Source organism: Crinia signifera, chromosome 11, assembly GCF_055691185.1.
Source record: "Crinia signifera chromosome 11, ASM5569118v1, whole genome shotgun sequence".
Lineage (NCBI taxonomy): Eukaryota > Metazoa > Chordata > Amphibia > Anura > Myobatrachidae > Crinia > Crinia signifera.
This window is the reverse complement of record NC_139227.1, coordinates 60,251,426-60,267,988: the sequence shown is the minus strand read 5'-3', so window position 1 is coordinate 60,267,988 and position 16,563 is coordinate 60,251,426. Positions and strand designations below refer to the sequence as shown.

Here is a 16,563-nt window from a genome sequence, read left to right as displayed (position 1 = left end):
CGAAGCAGATATATGGCATATTCACTTAATAAGAGCACCATATTTTTAAAGTGAAAGTACACCTGGTGAAGAAAATACTCTACATTAAAAATTGAAATTAAACCAATCAGGAAATAGTATAAACCCTATAAAGACCTAAGAAGATTTTTTTTTAAAACGGCACCCCGGATGAAGTCTCATTGTGAGACGAAACGCGTCGGGCTTTTATTCACATCCACTCTGTAAGAAAATCCTGTGACAAGGAACAACAGTATAAATTTCTTTTTTATAAAGTGAAAATTTATTTTTAATAAATGTTTTATAATTGAAAATACTGGTCTATGGATGTTTGAAAGTAAGGAAAGACTAATAGAGAAATAAGGGCGCTAGATAACACTATTGTGGTGGTGGGGATATGTATATATATATATATCTATCTATATATATATATATATATATATATATATATATATATATAGATATATATATCGTGGGTTTTTGAACAGGCACTCAATTTAGTGAGCAAATGCCCCGGGTGCCTGCAGTGGGATGCAGATATTTGGAAAGTATCTGAGTCACTCCAGGGGTCTTGGTATAAAGGATAACTGTTTTAATTCAGTCAGATCGGCATATGCAAACAGGTCGACGTTTCAATTCACGTAAGGAATTTTTTTCAAGACGGCATATGCAAGCATGAACTAACCCACACAGCAGCGAGGATACATATGAACGCTCGGCGGTGTACAGACAAATATATAATACTTACCAGCTCCTTAACGTATCCACGGCCGGGTGCTGCATGCGTTCACTCCGGGATGGGGTGGCGTTTGCTGCTGACGTCAGTCCCAGCTGTGTTGCCAGGCAACTATATGCTGTATACCAGGCTCGCTCTGTCCGTGACTACGGCCGGGGACGGCCTCCCGCATAGTTGCCTGGCAACACAGACGAAGACGAAGGGAGAAGGCACTCTGCGGGCTTTTGTAAATACGCTCAATAAATGACACTTAAGTCAATCATAGGTTTAAAGCTATATATATATATATATATATATATATTAAAACAACAAAACAAAGAAGCGCTCCATAGTGCACAGCATCATCTGATATAAAAGGTTTATTTCTTAAAATCCTTCCAGGAATAAACTGGATAAAATGTAACGTACCGCAAGCGGCGGTTAGCACAACCGCTGGTGATAAACAGCATACAAGATCTGCTTTACGCAGAGATCAAGTTGGAGCGGTTACACTCTCAGTAGTTTCTCCGTCGCCAGGCCACGCCCCAACGTGTTTCGTCACTAGGACTTCATCAGAGGGCTGGCCTGGCGTCGGTCAGTAGCCTCTATATACCCTGTTGCTGGGGGACGTCCCTAATTAGGTTCGGATCTCCCACAGCCTGGGCTTTAACTATTCACTCACTGAGTGTGTCACAGCCGCAGCTGATTCTGTTACAAACACATTATTTAATACAAAACTTAAAATATTTCATGATTCAAATACCATATAACATTAAAACAATCTGTGAAATAAGAATATACATAAAAACCGGCAGCTGGTCCATCCTTGGCGTTCATACGGCGCCATTAGAAAGACATACAGAGCATACTTTTTCCGTGGAGCAAATTTAAATGCATTTAAAGTGACAGAATTGATTTACGGGCACTTGCATAATTGTTTTTACAGGAATCACGGCACATTTACCCTTTCACTTAACTATACTAACATATACCTCTTGATAATACCAAGAGGGGGATATAGGACTCTTATTCATAATATCGTTTCAACACAGTGAATGTTCCGATATTTTTAAACATATAAAAATGATAGTAATGATAAAGCACAAATACAGCAAAAAATGATGATAGACCAACAATACTGAAACACACTACACAGATATCCACCGCAAAGTGCAAATGCATATCATGTTTAAAACAGGAGACCAAGCAGTAACAAAATTGACCCAAATACTAGGTAAAAAATCTCCTAAAACATCGATGGTTGTTTTATAATCGATCATCTCAAAAAAGGGGTAATTTCTAGCCCTTCATTTAAACCGTTAGGAGATAATGTGTTTAAAGATACAATCCAAAAGCATTCTCTCCTGGCCAACATGTTATCTCTGTTACCCTTTCTGATGTCCAACTTTACATGCTCCAGGCCAAAGAAAGTCATTCCATCAGGATTATTATTCTGCCATACTTTGAAGTGCGTAGGAACACTATGATTATCGATGCCATTTTTAATGTTTTTCCAATATACAGTACACCGCATTTGCATCTCAAAACATATATCACGTATGTGGTGTTACAATTAATCATACTTTTTATGAATACCTCTTTCCCTTTAACATCTTTTATGGATTTTCGACCGGATTCACCATGTTTGCACATTTTGCACTTAGTGCAAGAATAGAAACCTTGCGGTTTCCTGCCATCCACAGATGTTGTACAATTAGTCACCCTTGCCATTGGTAACATGTTTGGTGACAATTTTTTTTTTTAAAGTTGTACACCTCCTGAAAACTAGTTCGGGGTAGGGGGTAATCTTATCTTTCAGAACCGTATCCATACTTATTAGATGCCAGTATTTAATCAATATGCGGCGTATATTACTGTTTTGGGCATTATACTGGGTCACAAAAGGACAAAAAGGAGTGCCTTTTTTGGGGGAAGATATGGGTTGTTCGGTCTTATATTCAATGAGCTTCATCCTTTCCAGATTTCTTGCTCTGGTCATGGCTGTTGTTACTAAGGAATTCGGGTATCCTTTTTCTTTAAACCTGTGTTGAAACACTGTAGCCTGTTCTTCAAATTTCGTTAGGGTGCTACAATTCCGGCGTAATCTATACAGTTGTGCATAGGGAATATTTACTTTCCACTGTTTGTAATGACAGCTCTTAAAATCTAGGTAATTGTTGCTGTCAACCAGTTTAAAATATGTGCTTGTCTCTATATTGGAAATCCCCTGATCGTTTTGGGAAGAGAGAGTGAGGTCTAAGAACTCTATTTCATTGGTGGAAAATTTGGACGTGAAGCTCAAATTAAATTCAATATTATGTATATAGGCAACAAATTCATTGAATAGTTCCTCTGTACCCTTCCATATCACTAGGATGTCGTCTATATAGCGCTTGTATAGCTCTATATAGCTTAAATAGGGATTGTTCTTGTAAATGAAGTTTTCCTCCCATACACCAAGGAACAGATTTACGTACCCTGGTGCGCAAATCGTCCCCATCGCTGTCCCATTTCTCTGGATAAAAAACTCACCCATAAAATAAAAATAGTTGTGTTCCAGGACAAACTTAAGACAATCACAAATAAAAGTGGCTTTGCCAGATGGAACATCGATATCATTAGTAAGTACTGACATAATACAATCAAGACCTTTGCGGTGAGGGATAGAGGTATACAAAGAATTGATGTCAATGGTACCCCATTTATAGTCGGGGGACCATTGTATCTCTTCTATTGTTTGTAGCACCGCTGTGGAGTCCTTTATAAATTATTTTAAACAAGGTACATATTTTTTCAGATTGCAGTCCACAAATTCAGAGACTTTTGCAGTTAACGAGTCTATGCCCGACACAATCAGGCGGCCGGGTGGGGTGGGGGGGGGGTGAGTCCTTTATGGATTTTAGGCAGATGGTAGATGATCGCTACTCGCGGTTGGTCATTCCAAATATAGTCGAATTCATCTTGTGAGAGAAAACGATCTTTTCTTCCTTTATCTAGTAAGTTTTTTAGTTCTAACAGATATTCACTTGTAAACACAAAGGGGGTCGGGGATGTTAACCCGCGCGGGTTAACTTTGATGTAAATTTACAGATATACGAGGTGAGGTTAGGTTACATAGTAATCAAAGGTTTCCTTATTATTATTATAACACGTGTACAAAATATCGAATCTTAACAGAAGAGGATAACATCTTATTCTAGGACTAGCGGAGGATCGTTTAGTAACATCTGTTCTTCGTACCAACGAGTATTTTGGAAACATTTATGGAGAGTTTGCTTGGTCGACATAGGTAAGGTTTCCATGTAGCTGTTCCAGGTAGCAAAGAACTGTTTGGTACGTGAGTCTTTTTGGAGGGAGGCCTCCAACCAATCCATGTGAAAAATAAAAAACAGTTTATCTTTGAACATTGCCAAGGCTGGAGGGGAGGTTTGAATCCATACTTGAAGGATCGTTTTGCGGGCAGCTGAAGAAATTGCCAGCATTAATTTTTTGATGGGTTTCTTCTGGGAGGATACCAAATATGGCCCATTCTGGGGCGAGTTGAGTGTAATTTACCAAATGCTCGTTAGCGAAGTCGCGAACGTCGGCCCAGAATCTCTTAACTAACGGGCAAGCCCAGAAGCAGTGATATAAGTCTGCTTGGGGGTTATTGCATCTGGCGCACCCTGGAGAGTCTAGCATTTGCATCTGGAACCCACGTGAGGGAGAAATGTATGATCAGTGCAAAATGTTTAGGTACATTTCCGAGAATTTGGCCATTGGGAATGTTGTGATTGAGGTCTGTAGGGTCTTTAGCAGAGTGTCAGTTGTTAGGGATGGAAACACTCCCCCGTAAGATGGGTTGATAAATTCCAGTACCTGGGGATCTGGGTCTCAAGGAAGACAGAAAATTTTGAAATGCTTAATGTAACACCACAAATCGAATATGTCAAAACCAGGGTAAAGACATGGAGTAAATTGCCCTTGACAATGACAGGTCGGGTCAATTTGACCAAGATGATTATCCAACCAAAAATAGCGTATATCTTGGGGCACACCCCACAATATCTCCCTCTGAGAATATTTTTGGAGTTGGAGGGCCTAATATCATCCTTAGTCTGGGGGGGTAAGAGAGCCCGAATTAAGAAAAATAATTTAACAAAGCGAAAGGGAGAAGGAGGATTGGCCCTTCCAGATTTCTGGTTATGTTATCTGGCCGCCCATCTGACCCATCTAAAAAAATGGATTCAGAAAGGGGGTGAACATGAGTTGATACATGAACTAGTAGAGATGGTATCTCCGGGTCACACCCCACTACAACTGCTCCTAAGCGGCAATTTAAAACGCACCTGGCCACCAATGATAGCTCAGGGAATTAGGGTATGGAATCATGTTGAAAAATTGCTTGAGACCCAGGGACTAGACCCAGAAACGCTGTTGCATAATGCTCACCCATTGAGGGAATTAAAAGAACTACAAATGGAGAGAACCTGGGTACAGAAGGGCATAAAGGAAATTGGGCAGTTATATGACGGGGATGAGTTGCGACCATTTCAAACATTAAAACTAGAATACTCACTTCCCAACACCCATTTATTTCGTTATATCCAATTAAGGCATGGCCTAGAAAAACAATTTCAGGGTCATAAATTAGATCTATGTGAGTCTCAAACGAAAAAAGTAATAAAAAGAATCCCAGCTAGACACGAAATTGCCTTCTGCTACAAAGTATTAATTAACAACAAGCATAAGGAGGGGTTAGGAGACATAAAGAGGAGATGGGAAGAGGACCTGGGATCCATCACAGAGGAGGAGTGGGGTAAAGCATTGAATAATGTAAAAACTGCCACAAACCAAGTACGTTTCCAGCAGATTCAGTTGTTCTTAATATACAGGACCTATATGACACCGGAACGGCTGCATAAATTTGGAGGCAGAAATAACACCAATTGCCCCAAATGCCAGGACCCCTCCGGAACTTTCCTTCTGTTGTTGTGGACATGCCCAAGTGTGGCCAAATTCTGGGCGGGGGTCATAAATACATTGGTAACGAAGGGAATTCCCCGTGGAATTTGTACACCTAGAGCATGTATATTAGCCATAGATGAAGGGGGATTGTTGAGTAGACCGGTGCAGCAATTTTTCAATAATGTATGCATGTTGGCCAAGGTGTGTATCGCACGGAAGTGGATGGCACAAGAAGGGCCAGAAGTAGCCTCTTGGAAGGCCTTAGTTCAAGAAACTAAATCGCATGAGAGACATCTGTATCTCATCAGGGGAATGGAGAGTAAATACCACCTCATATGGAATAGATGGAGCGAAGTGAGCTAAACTGGATAGGATTTTGATAAGACCGACGTTAACCTGGGGAATAATGGGGAGGGTGGGAAGGTAGGAAGGTAGAAAAGAATTAAGATCTGTAATATTTGCATATTATACTCGAATTGTGGGACCAGTGCTGCGGTGGGCTACCCACCCTCGGCTGGGTTATTGATAGGAGGTATGAATAGAAAAATGGGCATGGAAGCTCAATGAATAACAATAATAAATTATGGTAAAAATAGTAACCACCTCAAGCTAAACTTAGAATAACTAAAGGTAAAAACAAAACAGGCCGGTGGGGGTTGGCGCACCGCAGCACCCAGGGAATTAACTATGTTCATGGTTAAACGAGAAATATGTAAATAACATTTTGTACTGTGTAAGTTAAAGATATGTAAAAAGATTTTAATGAAAAATGTATAAATAAAGATTGAATAAAAAAAAAAAAACATTGATTAAGGCCCGTACGCTGTGAAGAATAGTCGATAGGCTTTCGGAGGAATTTGTAATAAGTAGAGATCGCTTTTTTAGGTAGGGGGGGAGCCAAGAGTACATTGTCAAGGTCATTATTCCAATCTCTTTCCGGGATGAGTTTAGAAATTTTGTCAGTGTACGATTGGGCTTGAATAAAATTTAGGTTAAGAGTGGTAATTATTGGAAAGTCTCTAGAGGCTTCTAAGAAAGTGAGTGGTTTGTGAGTTTGAGAATCTATTAACTGACCGACTCCATATAGTCCAGCATTTTTCCAACTCGTAAAGAGGGGTGGGGCGTTACCTTCATGGAATCGGGGGTTTTGTAGGAAAGGCAGATGTATGGAATGATTTGGGTTCAAGTGAAAAGAGTGGCGTAAGGTTAGCCATAATTTACGGACTGACATCAGGAGGGGATTAAGGTGTATTTCCGGAGGGATGTCCCTATCTTCTAGGTGTAAAAATGCGGTTAGGGAGGTATGGGGTAGAAAGTTTGGTACTTGTTTCCTAGCACGGCCACACCGATTAAGATCGGGGTGGTCGTGCTGAAAAAAATCGGTCGATCGCATCGCATGCGATTTGGTCGCATGCGATGCGATCGACCGATCCGACCGATTTTTGACCCGATTTTTTCATTAAATCCAATGTAAATTGGGTCCCTGGGACCCAATTTTACATTGGATTGAATGAAAAAAATTCCAAACCCCCCCAAATTGAAGCGTGTACACAGCGCCCCACGATAGACGGCAACCCGAAGCGTGGCGAGCGCAGCGAGCCCGCGAGGGGCGGCGGTACGCGTCCTCCGACCTTTTCATGCCCTACTATCCACTAGGGCGTGGAGTGAGAATAGAATAGTGTGGCGAGCGCAGCGAGCCACCGAGCCCGAAGCGTGGCGAGCGCAGCGAGCCCCGCGAGGGGACGCGGATACCTTCACAGGTAATCGCGTCCCTTCGCGGGCTTCACAGTTGTCGGCGTCGCCACGGACACCTGTGAAGCCCGCGAAGGGACGCGTTTACCTGTGAAGGTATCCGCGTCCCCTCGCGGGGCTCGCTGCGCTCGCCACGCTTCGGGCTCGGTGGCTCGCTGCGCTCGCCACACTATTCTATTCTCACTACACGCCCTAGTGGATAGTAGGGCATGAAAAGGTCGGAGGACGCGTACCGCCGCCCCTCGCGGGCTCGCTGCGCTCGCCACGCTTCGGGTTGCCGTCTATCGTGGGGCGACGACGGGGACATTTTTAATGTGAAATGGGTCATATTGACCCATTTCACATTTTTTAACATTTTTACACCATTTCAATGTTAAAATTTTTTTTAACATTGAATCCTATGTAAAAATCGGGTGCATCGCGTCGCATCGCGTCGGGACCAATGTTAATGGTCCCGACCGACGCGATGCCCCCGATATTTTACAGTTCCCGACAAGATTTCAATGTTAAAATTTTTTTTAACATTGAAGTCAATGCAAATATCGGGGGCATCGCGTCGGTCGCGTCGGGACCAATGTTAATGGTCCCGACCGACGCGATGCCCCCGATTTTTGTTTCCTAGCCGGCAAAATGGACCTGATTTCAAAGGAAATCGGGTCCATCGGGCTAATCGTGTCCCTTAATTAAGGGACACGATTAGTTACGATTGTGGCCGTGCTAGGAAACAAGTACCGAAAGTTTTGTTCTAAGGTGGTATTAGCGTAGGTTTGATTCCCGAGTAACCAGTCTTTAAGGTATCTGAATGCCGCCGCTTGATTATATATCGTTATGTCCGGGAAATTAATGCCGCCATTCCATTTGGGTTGAGTTAACTTTATTATTCCAATCCTTGCTCTTCCCTTGTTCCAGATAAAAGTTCGGAACAATTTCGTTATGGTGAGGGTATCAGATTTAGTAAGTAGAAGGGGCAAGACTTGGATTTGATACAGGAGTTTAAGGAAATATATCATTCGCAGGAGATTTGCCCTGCCCAGGTAGGACAGCTGGAGATGGCCCATTCTGTTTAGGTCTCTGGCGAGACTTTTAATAGTTTTGCTTATGTTATAGATATACAGATTTTGTATGTTTTTGGGCAGGGTTATGCCTAAGTAAGTCAGGCGACCTTTGGCCCATCTCATGGGCAACTGTGAAGCCCACTTGGGGCGGGTAAACCCCTGCTTCAGATAGAGGGCGGTATTCAATGTGAATACCGGCAACATGCAGCGAATCCTGTTTAGGATTCGCTGCACATTCGCCACTGCTCGCCGCGTTCCGGAGCGTCGCCGGCTCCGGTATTCAACGAGTCAGGGGCTCGCTGCCCCTGACCGGCGAATATGAGCTCCTGCGGTGAACACGCAGGGAGCCTGAGGACGGTGGCAGGCAGGGAGATGGAAGTCTCTCTGCCTGCCCCAGAGCGTATGTGGGGGGGAGGTTGGGAAGCATTAAAGATGTCTGATAGAAACACAGAGGGCTGATTAAGCCTGAAGGGGCATAAACCACTGAGGGTTCTTTACAGGTTACACAGTGCTGTTGGTCACATGTATGTTAATGAGGATGGGCACAAGGCCTATCAGAGCAGGGGGAGGGTTCTAGACAGGGTAGGAAGGGATCACAAGTTATAGGGCGGTACTCAATGTGAATACCGGCGATGTGAAGCGAATCCTGTTTAGGATTCGCTGCACATTCGCCACGTTCCGGAGCCTCGCCGGCTCCGGTATTTAATGAATCAGGGGCTCGCTGCCCCTGACCGGCGAATATGAGCTCCTGCGGCGAACGCCGCAGGGAGCCTGAGGACGGTGGCAGGCAGGGAGATGGAAGTCTCTCTGCCTGCCCCAGAGCGTATGTGGGGGGGAGGTGGGCTCCCCGGGTGCCAGGCAGCACAGGCGGGGGTGCCAGCAGGGGACCGGGTATATTCACTACACCCGATCATGCATATGTAACGATCGGGTGCAGTGAATATATGAATATCTAATGCTCGGCTCCGGCGCCCCCTGCTGGCTGGTCAGTGTAAAAAATAAAATATATATATATATATTTTTTAAATTAAATATATACTCATTGGCTTACAGCACATGAATAAAAATAGCATGCCCCTCCTCAGAATAAAATTCCTGATTTTTTGACACCAAATGTAAAAAACAAAACACTTTATTTTAGAAGTTCACATTCCACTTCACCATAAAAAGATAGCGATTGCTACTCGGTGAATCATGGCGAAAAAAACCTTGAAATGTATTCACCATCTGGTCATTGAATAGGGTGATTCACCGTTTTTATCAAAAATTCGCCTTACAGCACAAAATCGCCATAAAAACCTGGTGAATCAGCCTCATTGAATACCGCCCATAGAATTTCAGACTTTTCCAGATTAATTTGTAACCCGGAGAGCCAACCTGAGCTACGTAAAAGATCTAGGAGAGGGCGTAAAGAGGTTTTGGGGTTTGCTATGTATATTAAGACGTCGTCGGCGAATGCAGTTGTTTTAATTTCCACATTGCCTACACATATTCCTTGTAGGGTAGGCCAAGAGTCTATTAGTCTGAGTATGGGGTCTAAGGAAAGGTTAAACAAGATCGGGGAGAGGGGGCATCCCTGCCTAGTTCCTCTGTACATCCGAATGGGTGTGCTCTTAGTTCCGTTAATAAGTAAGGAGGTGTCTGGAGTGTTGTAGAAGAATTTTACCACGTTTATGAAATGAGGTCCAAAGGAGTAGGCTGATAGTGTTAGGAATAAGTAGGGCCAAGAAACGGTATCAAATGCCTTGTGGGCATCTAGGCTCAATAACATGTGTGGGGCATTAGGATGGAGATTGGAAGTGATTACCGAGGCAATTGCAGTGCGAATACCCTTAACGGATTGTCATCCCGCGACAAACCCCATTTGGGTGGGTGAAATAATTTCCGAAAAGAAGGATTGTATTCTAGTTGCCATAATTTTAGATAGGAGCTTAAAATCTACATTTAAAAGAGTAATAGGGCGGTATGAGTCCAACTTTGTGGAATCACGTCTGGGTTTAAGAATTAAGGGCGTGTATGCCTCATTAAATGTGGGATAATAGGGTTGGGATTTATGGATAGTCTGGAAGAGTTCTAACAGTGTTGAAATTATGTCTGGTTGTAATATTTTATAATATTCCCCAGAAAATCCATCTGGCCCTGGGGATTTATTTGTTTGAAGTGATGTGATAGCTTGGGTCACCTCCTCAGCTGTAATGTCTTTGTCTAACATTTCTATTTGGGATTGGGAAAGGGAGGGTAGTCTAGAGTCTCTAAGTAGCTGGTCCATTTGTGCGTAATCTGGGGGGTCAGCCGAGTATAGAGTAGTGTAAAAAGTTTGGAAAGCATCTACTATGTCCTGCGTCTTTGTCAGGAGTGGGGAATCGCTAGTTTGTTTTATAGATGTGATGTTGCTCCTACGATGGAAGTGTTTAGTTAAGTTTGCTAGTAGACGTCCGGTGCGGTTACCCCATCTAAAATATCTATTTTTTGTGAAATCAAGATGCCTTTGAGCCTGTGAGAGTAGAAAGTCTTCAAGAAGGTGTTTCGCCTGCTGGTAAGCTGTGTGATTGTCATCGTTGGGGTTGGAAATGTAAGTGTTAAGGCAAGAGGTCATATTAGTATGTAGGGATTCGTATTGTGTTCTGGAGGCTTTGTTCCGTTTGGCCACGTATGCTATTATGTGTCCCCTCATTTCCGATTTTGCAGCTTTCCAAAACAGCACCGGCATGTCCCAATGTTCTATGTTAGTGTCCATGTAATCCAACCAGTGGTGTTTTAGATGTTGCCGAAAGTTTTCTGAGTGAAAGAAATATGAGGGAAATCTTCAAGATCTGTGTAGCGGGTTCGTAGAAGATATGTTGAGGGATATATTTATGGGGCGTGATCTGAGATTAGGATGTCTCCTATGTTAGCTGAGGTAACAGAAGAGATTAGATGGTCTGCAACAAGGATGTAGTCTATCTGTGAGAATGAGTGGTGGACTCCTGAGTGAAATGTGTATGACTTGTCAGTGGGGTGGAATAGTCTCCATGCATCCGTTACATGTGTTTGGGTTAAGAATGTATTGAATGCTGTCCATATGTTGGAAGAGGTGGTCCGTGGGGGAGGTAGTTTATCCAGTGTGGGGTCTTTGACTACATTAAAATCTCCTCCTATAATTAACGAGGAGTGTGATCGTTGTGCTAGTAGTTGGGAGATATGGCATATAAAATCTGGGGTCTGAGTGTTGGGGGCGTATATATTTAAGATAGTGTACTCCGAATCTCCTATCCGGATGTCTAATAACAGGAATCTGCCCTCAGGGTCTAAGATTGAGTCTGTTACAGAATAAACCAATTTTTTAGAAAAAAGTATGGCTACTCCTCTTGATTTGGTGACGTAAGGGGCCGATATGCACTCTGCAATCCATGGTGCCCTAAGTGTTGAGTCCTCACCAGCCTTCCAGTGGGTCTCCTGTAAGAGGATGATATCTGGGTCATGATGTTTTATGTGGGTTATTATTCTCATCCTTTTGATTGGGGAATTTAGGCCGCACACATTCAAAGATAATACATTAATAGAATGTGTGTGTGTGGGGGGGGGGGGGTGAGTATGGTAGAGTCGTGGGAATGGGTGGTGTCATCCTACTCCAGCCTTGGCAAAGACATTAGAACAAAGATTAAACATACAATACAGCCCTCCATCCCAGCAAGTGCAGGGCCGTGTCGCGACATGTAGTAAATCCCATATCTGATAGGTTAGACATGTCTGATATAGCAATGTATTGCGAACATACAGTTGTGCTCAAAATTATTCAACCCCCAATGCTGTAAAGGGGTTTAGGGACTATAGTGTACATTTGGAATTGTATTCAGAATGAAATCCTACAAGGACGTTTTAAAGAACCAAATGCAACTAAAATGACATCAATTGTTTATATAACACAGTAGTAAATGTGTATTTTGTGGTTTCTTCATTGCCACAATTATTCAACCCCTTAAAGACTACCACTCTGAAGAAGAGAGGTTAATTCTGGTGTTTTCAATCAGGTATTGAAAACACCTGTGGATGTCACCGAGCACCAATCAAGCATAATAAGCACCAATTAGGCAGCTTTAAAATGACTGTGATACTCAGCTCCTTCTAGACATTTACTGGTGTGGTTACAAACATGGTGAAGTCAAGAGAATGGTCCAGGAAGACAAGAGAAGAGGTGATTTGTCTTCACAGGAAGGGCAATGGCTATAAGAAGATTGCAAAGAAGTTAAACATACCAAGAGACACCATAGAAAGCATCATTCGCAAATTCAAGGCAAAGGGCACTATTGAAATGCTACCTGGTCGTGGAAGAAAGAAGATCCTGACTTCGACTGCTGTGCGCTACCTGAAGCGTAGAGTGGATAAAAGTCCCCGTGTGACTGCTGAGGAACTGAAAAAAGATTTGTCAGATGTGGGTATAGAAGTTTCAGCTCAGACAATAAGGCGCACACTGCGTAATGAAGGTCTCCATGCCAGAACCCCCAGGCGCACCCCCTTGCTGTCTCCCAAGAATAAGAAGAGTCGACTGCAGTATGCCAAAAGTCATGTGGGCAAACCACAAAAGTTGTGGGATAGTGTTCTGTGGACTGATGAAACAAAATTAGAACTGTTTGGGCCCATGGATCAACGCTATGTTTGGAGGAGGAAGAGCAAGACATATGACGAAAAGAACACCTTGCCTACTGTGAAGCATGGCGGAGGGTCAATTATGCTTTGGGGCTGTTTTGCTTCTGCAGGTACAGGGAAGCTTCAGTGTGTACAAGGTACCATGAATTCTCTTCAGTACCAGGAGATATTGGATGAAAATGTGATGCAGTCCGTCACACACCTGAGGCTTGGGAGACGTTGGACCTTTCAACAGGACAATGATCCCAAGCATACCTCCAAGTCCACTAGAGCATGGTTGCAGAGGAAAGGCTGGAACATTTTGGAGTGGCCATCGCAGTCACCAGACTTAAATCCGATTGAGAACCTCTGGTGGGACTTAAAGAAAGCAGTTGCAGTGCGCAAGCCTAAGAATTTGACTGAACTGGAGGCTTTTGCCCATGAAGAATGGGCGAAGATACCCGTAGATCGCTGCAAGACACTTGTGTCAAGCTATGCTTCACGTTTAAAAGCTGTTATAACTGTAAAAGGATGTTGTACTAAGTACTAAGATTGAATGTCACTTGGGGGTTGAATAAAAACTAATAATGATGTGAGCACAGAAAAGACATTTGTGGTTATTTCATTATAAACTTAAGTTTATATTTCTCTGACCTACAAGTGCCTCTTTCATGTAAATGTAAGCAAGATGACTGAATGATCAAAATCAATGTCAAACTGGCCAAAACATTCAATTTCAGTGGGGGTTGAATAATTTTGAAGACAACTGTAAATGACAAAAAGATCATGAATTATAAATAACATGCGAAGCTTTGACAGCATTTTCCATATTTTCCAAACCAAACTTTCCCAGTGAGTTCTGACTGGGGTATCAGAACCGACCAGATGAGAACTATACAACAGTAACGATATACCTAACAATAATGAACTTAGCATTAGTGCTTGATAGGGAGTTCAAGGGGCCTGATGCTTGATCAGGAGCACTTATTTGCTCAGGCGTCGTCCCACGTGAGGGCCCGATCACGGGCCAGACTCCGGTGGAAGAAGGCTCCCCCTGGGTCCAGGTCCACGAATTTGGTATCGGCTTGATCTCCAGGAGGAAAGGAGACCGCTGGATGTGTGTAGGGTACCGACTTGTGGCTGGAGTTGGATGGAGCCTGTGTGAGCGGAGCTCGGTTAAGATGTGGCCATCTTGGATGCGCCACCCACCGGATGTCAAAATACCGGTTTTTAAGTGCGGTCTGAAAGGAGCATAAGTGTGGTATTTACAAAGAACTACTACTAACATATTATTTGGCTAACTCTGGTCAATTTTTCTTCATTACTGCTTATATTGTATGTGAATGTTGTCTATTGACGTTTTTTTTAACATGGTTTAGGTGTATATGTATACATAAAAATTTGTGTATTTTTATCACAATTTTTTTTTTCTTTTTAAAAAATATTCTTAATTAAAATATTAGTAATTCCAGTTTAGCGCAGTGTTTCTTGCTTTACTTGTGTGTGTTGTAAACTTCGTCTCATGCTACCACTAGAGTGAAAGCACCAACAGCTTTCAAAAGTGACCAAAACATCAGCCAGAAAGCATAGGAGCTGAGAAGTTGTCTGTGGTCACCACCTGTAGAACAACTCCTTTATTGGGGGTGTCTTGCTAATTGCCTATAATTTCCACCTGTTGTCTATTTACACAACAGCATGCAAAATTGATTGTCAATCAGTGTTGCTTCCTAAGTGGATAGTTTGATTTCACAGAAGTGTGATTGACTTGGAGTTACATTGTGTTGTTTAAGTGTTCCCTTTATTTCTTTGAGCAGTGTATACAGCAGGGCTGGGCAACACCGGCCCTCCAGATGTTGATGAACTACACATCCCAGCATGCCTTGCATCAGTTTCAGCATAGCCACATAGCAAAACTAATGCAAAGCATCCTGGGATGTGTAGTTCATTAACAGCTGGAGGGCCGGTGTTGCCCAGGCTTGGTATACAGTATATATCCCCTCTCGCATGGGGCCTTATACCCAAAATACCCCGGCTCACTGTAGGCATGGTGCCATATCCCCGTAATACTCCGGCTCACTGTAGGTGTGGTGCCGTATCCACGTAATACCCCGGCTCATTGTATGCGTGGAGCCGTATCCCCGTAATACCCTGGCTCACTGTACGCGTGGGGCTGTATTCCCGTAATACCCCGGCTCACTGTACGCATGGTGCCATATATCCAGGGCCAGATTACCAATGGGGCAGAGGCAGCTTCAGCTCATGGCCTCCACATGAAAATAGGCCTGTTACCATGCCAGCATAGCAATCACTAGACATACACCCACTGCCCCATGGTTGCCCATAAGCAGAGGCAGCCTTAGCCTAAACGACGCCCTAGACAAGATTTTGGCTGGTGCACCCTAGCACCGCCACTAGTTCCGCCTCTGACCCTGCTCCCCTTTCCCAGCACCATCAACCCTCATAGCAGTCATAATTTTGGTGCTCCTACCCGCAATATTTTAAATAGAAACAGTGCACACATTTGGTGCGCAGCCCAAACAGGGGTGTGTTCTTGCTGGGAAGGGGCATGGCCACACAATAGTCCGTGGCGTAGCTATAGCTCCGCAGCCCCCGCGGTGGCGGGGAGGCGCAGAGAACCTGTGGGCGCCGGGGGTCTGCGAGGCTATAGTTACCACTTACCCGCTGCTGTCTGGTGCCCTGCCGTCACGGTCCCGTATCTCCCGGCGCCGGCTCCTGCTGCTATAATGAAAATAGACTCTTAGAAAATGGCTGCCCCATACTGCAGACAGTTTTCTGTCTGCAGTATGGGGGCAGCCATTTTCTAAGAGTCCATTTTCATTACAGCAGCAGGAGACGGGACCGTGACAGGCAGATGCGGCCGGGCAGGTATGTCGAGGGGAGGGAGGGGGCCGAGGGTAGGGTGGCGCCGAAAAATATGTGGGGGGGGGGGGGCGACAATTAGGTAGTTACGCCACTGACAATAGTACCCCCAATTCAAATTATGCCACACAGTAGTGCAACTTTATTCACATTATATCATGCGATGGTGTCCCTTATTCACGTTACATCACACAGTAGTACCACTTTACCTTTATATACATTACTCCTCACATTATTCACATTATACCCTTAGAAAAAAATCCTGATAAAATATTGTATTTTAAGCACCTGCATGGCCACACTGCAACCCAGCACAAAGCAATGTGTTCTGGGCAGAGGAGAAGAGCTGCAGCTGCTGCTGTCACTTAAGGGGAGGGGGCCCGGGGCCCCCACTGGGCCCTTCCATGAGACTTTGGCCTGGGTAATTTGTACCCCCCTACCCCTTTCTCTCGGCACCCCTGATAATACCACACAGTAATGCCCCTTACACATGACACACATTATTAATGTCCTTACAAACATAATGCCTCTTACACATTATGCCAACCTTTATTAATGCCCTTCATACACATTATGACACACATAATGCCCCTTACACATATGTTGCACATT

The 16,563-nt window shown here is 43.7% G+C and overlaps 2 protein-coding genes across 4 annotated transcripts in view; one reads left to right on the top strand and one right to left on the bottom strand.

Moving 5' to 3' along the window:
• DRC7 (dynein regulatory complex subunit 7) overlaps nucleotides 1-16,563 on the top strand; it is a 224,720-nt gene that overhangs the window by 104,617 nt on the left and 103,540 nt on the right. The window lies entirely within an intron of this gene.
• Nucleotides 1-16,563, bottom strand: part of LOC146045815 (uromodulin-like) — a 122,530-nt gene that overhangs the window by 93,695 nt on the left and 12,272 nt on the right. The gene's annotated exons all lie outside the window — the stretch shown is intronic.